The sequence below is a fragment of the Monopterus albus genome, unplaced genomic scaffold, assembly GCF_001952655.1.
Source record: "Monopterus albus unplaced genomic scaffold, M_albus_1.0 scaffold438.1, whole genome shotgun sequence".
NCBI lineage: Eukaryota > Metazoa > Chordata > Actinopteri > Synbranchiformes > Synbranchidae > Monopterus > Monopterus albus.
The window spans coordinates 205,315-210,407 of NW_018128318.1; positions in this window are offsets into that span (position 1 = coordinate 205,315).

Consider the following 5,093-nt stretch of genomic DNA (forward strand, 5'->3'; position numbering starts at 1 on the left):
GTGCTGATATCATTTTAGCTTGAGTAACTGCAAGTTCCACCTGTGTTGCTACAGTTACAGCTTTATCAAGCGTCAAGTCTGTTTCAAGCAAAAGCCTTTCTCTAATGCTGGAGTCAGTGACGTGTTCGATAAGCTGGTCACGAATCATTTCGTCAGTTTTGTCCTCGAATCCACATTTTGAAGCTAGGTCACGTAATGCAGCCACATACTGGGAAATAGTCTCATGGTGTGCTTGTATTCTCTTTCTGAAGTTATACCGTTCCACCACAACATTAACTTTAGGCGTGAAGTATTTTTCCAAAGCAGCCACAGCGGTATTAAAAGTGTCATCTGTGTCCGGTAGAGAGTAGAAAATCTGTTGTCCTTCCGCACCGAGACAATGAAGTAAAGTAGCTCTTTTGTGGACTTCAGGCCAGGCATTCCCCGTTACATTAATCACCAACAGGCAGTTGTTGAACATCTGCATCCACGTTGCAAAGGGAAGTGGAGGTTCTCCAGGGCAAGGCAAAAACATCTGCGGCGGAGGAACGTTTGCAGTCATGTTCGGTCAAAGAGGATGAACAAAATGTAGGTATCCTCGTCGCCAAAAATGTAGTGTCTGATAGACGTGAGTAAAGACACTGGGTATATTCCGAACACTATAGAAGTAAGTATCAGGACACAACACCAGTGTGTGACAGAGAAAGAAGTTCTGAATACAGGAGTACAGAGCGTGGTGAATGGAGACCGAGCAAGCACATGAACTAACAGGGTGTGAAGAATGGAGACAGCAAACGGAATGAACCAGTAAGAGGTTGGAAGAAAGGAGGAGAATATATGGGCAACAGACCAGAGGAAAACGAGAAGCAGGTGGAAACAATGAACAGTAATTGTGAACCAGGATAAAGCTGTGGCAGGTGAGGTGACACAAGACAGGAAACCGACCAAAATAAAAGCACCAAACAGGAAGCAAGTCCACAAACCATAACAGTAACATTACACTAAACATACTTTTTAGTGAGTTTCTTTCATCTAATTTCAGAAGGAGCCTTTAACCCTCTAAAGCTTTCCATCTGGCTGGCAGTGTATTAATAAAATCAGGACAACTAAATGTGTTCTGGTATTTAAAGTATTAGAACTGACTTCCTTCCAAAACACCCAAAATAAATGACATGAATAAATGTTATTATGAATGACTTGCTGTCCCCAAATACAGGCATTCAACTCATGGGGTCTACAAACATAATAAATCTGTTAGCATATTATTAGCAAGGGGGTCACAGCCTGATGCAGGAGCCAGGCACCTCATGACGCTTGCTTTCCTGGTTGTACACTGAACAACAGTGGCCTAGGACTAGTCTGAGGTACTGGGAGAAATACAGGGGGTCTCGTGGGTGTTTTTAACCTTGTAATACATGGAATAGAAATACCTGCACATAAATTATATTTAAAGGACTACACTTTTGATGATATAATCTAATTGTTATTTGTACAATTCAAACAAACAAACTGTGGTCAGAGCTGAAATTGTTGCTTCTATGCAAGTTTATGTTCATTTATAGGTTATAGTGGTGTGTGATTAATTACTCTTATTGGCTGCAAATAGACCCCCCCCAAAATCCACAATATAACTCTCATGCTGGGTTTATCATAAGCTTTTATGTAGTGCAGATTATGCTGTGTCTTCATGCAAGAATGGGGATAAACTCCTATTCTTATTTAATTTTTTTTCACATATTCTCATTTAACATTTAAAAATGTAACTAGGCCTGTTGTGTTGATATTTGTTCACTCTGATACAGAGCAATAAAAATAACACTATGGTTATTATGCCTAAATATTTATTTTCATGTTTATTTGAAAGTCTCCACAGTGTCTGCTTTGAAAAATTCAGGCCCTTGGGTAAATGTAGCTGATGACCCCTACTCTAGGACATAGTCTTGCCCTCAGTCAACAAACTTATCACAAAACACGTCTGTGTCCAGTGAAGTGGTCTGAAGTGGGTTTGACCTTTTGTCTGGTGGTACAGCTGTCCTTTCAGGAAGCAAAGGTAGCAATTGGTAGCATAAAGAGAATTGGCACTTTTAAAAAACATATTTACATGGAAATAACTTAATATGAAAATATATGAATATGCCTGAGTATGTGAATAAGTACGTATATTTGATTGGTTAAAATATATTTAGTTTTTGTTTGTATACTGTGTGTGTTCATTTGTTGCTGCAGGGCAACAGTGTGCAGTTAGACCACTTTTGTTAAGGCAGTATCTTGTTAGGCATGAACATGTGCTGGGATGCATAATAATGACTAGAGTCTAGGGCTGAATGAAAAATCATATTTTCATCATCATCGTGATATGAACAGAGTACATGTTATAACAGTGGCACGGTGGCTAGTGCTGTCGCCTCACAGCAAGAATGTTCTTGGTTTGAGCCCCCAAAGGAGAAGTACTTGTATGTTTCATTTAAGTAAAAGTACAAAGTGTGAGGAAAATGTAATTAAAAGTAATACTACCTGTTGAGCAGGATGACTCTTCTAGAGAGTAGTATTATGGTATACTGTATATTCTGTTATGGGCCTATTGCTACCAGTACATTAACATGTAGGCAGCAGTTTGTCACAGCTGGTTGAAATGTGTTATTTTCTATAATGCTGGGTACTTGAACCCATAACAGTGCATAGTATTTTATAAGTTGATTATCTTTGCTCAGACTGCCTCCCCCCGCGACCCGGTTCCAGATAAGCGGAGGAAAATGGATGGATTATATTTTTTGGAAGTAAAATCTTAATTTGCAAAGTAGCTAGTAACTGTTGCTGCAAATAAAGGTAGTGGAGCACAAAGTACACTCTTTGTCTCTGAGATGTAGTGAACCAGGGTGGTATAGTGGCACAGTGATTAGTGCTGTCACCTTACAACAAGAAGCTTCCAGGTTTGAGCCTGGATTGGCCCAGGCCTTTCTGTGTAGAGTTAACATGTTCTCCCTGTGCCTGTGTGGGTTCTCTCTGGGTACTCCGGCTTCCTCCCACAGTCCACAGACATGCAGCTTAGGTTGACTGGTGACTTTAAACTGCCCATAGGAGTGACTGTGGGTGTGTGTTGTTGTGTCAGACTGATGACCTGTCCTGGATGCACCCTCCTTCTCGCCCAGTGTTGGATGGGATTTGCTCCTGTGACCCTGTTCAGGAATAAGTGGTATAGATAATGTACCGACAGACAGATCTGTTTTCCTTTTAAGGTTTTTATGTTTTTAAGGGCATATCAAAATATATCAGCTGAGTCAGATACTTATTGTCATGGGTAATGATTTTTAATCTCTTTCTATCATGAAAAGCCCTAACTCTAACTCAAACCTAACTCTACTCCTATCCAACTTAATATATCTAAACAAAACCATTTCTCTTAAAATGTACAGCATATACAGCAAATACAGCATAATACAATGCAAAGGTATGCATAATAAATATTAAAAAGGTCTGATCTAAACACCTTAAACATAATTTTTCTTGGGTCATCCATTGGAGTAGTAGTTAAGATGCAAATTAAGGTACTGTCCCTCATATGATATCTCTGCAGTTGTGCCAAAAAATAAATAAAAAAAAAATTACAAATACTTGAAGTACTTCATAGACATGTTGTTCAGGTACAAATTTAATTGCGGTTTCCTATAAAACCATAAAATTGACAGATAAAATAAAAGTTACTAGTACTACTAAATTAGCTTGCATGGCTACTTCTCTGAGTGCTCAGACACAAGCAGTAGTGGGTATCCATAACAACATTTCTGGTTCAGGATAACATCTATTCAGTGCCTTAGTAGCAGTCTTGCTAAAACAACTACTCACTATCTGGGATGTGTCATAGACAGAACAAAAGGATGATAATACTAATACTGAACAAAAATTTTTTATCTTATGTAAACACTGGGCTGGGAAATGATATTTTTACATTGTATGATGTTATGGTCTACCTCATCAAATGAAGCATAAATTATAGACATGAAGCTGATCAGAGGTGTCTTAGACCTTCACAATAATGTGATCAGAGCTATTACACTATACTATAGCACCACCACCAGGCAAGATGTCTAACTTTCCAGTCAGCTCATCTCCTGACCTCCAACCCATGCACACAAAAACCACTGTAATGCTTCCTAGAGAAAGAAACGTGTCCCAGTGAACTGCTCTGCAATGCTACCATTAATTTGAGCATTGGCTTCCCTTATAATAAATGTGATTTACAATGCTGACTGTCAAAGTAAGACCTGCCTGAGGATTATTAGGTTCCTGTGGATGTCTGCATGGGCAGCATGGTGGCGCGGTGGTTAGTGCTGTTGCTTCACAGCGAGCAGGTTCTGGGTTTGAACCCCGGTCGACCTGGGGCCTTTCTGTGTGGAGTTTGCATGTTCTCCCCGTGCTTGCATGGGTTCTCTCCGGGTGCTCTGGCTTCCTCCCACAGTACAAAGACATGCAGCAGAAGCTGATTGGTGTCTCTAAATTGCCTGTAGGAGTGCTTGTGTGTATGAGTGGTTGCTTGTCTGTGTGTTAGCCCTGCGATGGATTGGCGACCTGTCCAGGGTGTACCCTGCCCTTTTTCCCGCAGCAGGCTGGGATTGGCTCCAGCCCCCCGTGACCTCGTTTGGGACTAAGCGGTTTGGAAAATGGATGGATGGATGGATGTCTGCATGCTACCAAGTCTGTTAGCACTTTGATGATCCTCTGCTTTTGACCTGGTGCCATCTAGTGGTGGAAGAAGTCCTCAGATCCCTTACAGTAAGTAACAAATAGCAATACCACAATGTAAAAATACTCTGTTACAAGTAAATCCCACATACACATTTTTACTATAAGTAACATTATAAACAATATAATCACTATATTCTTGAAGTACCAAAAGTAAAAGTAGTTCTGCTGCAGAATGCCATAGTTATTGGATTATAACTACCAGTGCATTCATGTGCACATCACTTTAACATTGCAGCTGGTAAAGTAACTACCTCATGTGATTATAATGTACTTATAATGTACTGCTGGAAAGATTTTGAATTTCCAGCTGTGGATCAATAAAGTCCAATGATTATACTGTATATCTCCTTGAACCGCCACCTTACTGTGGT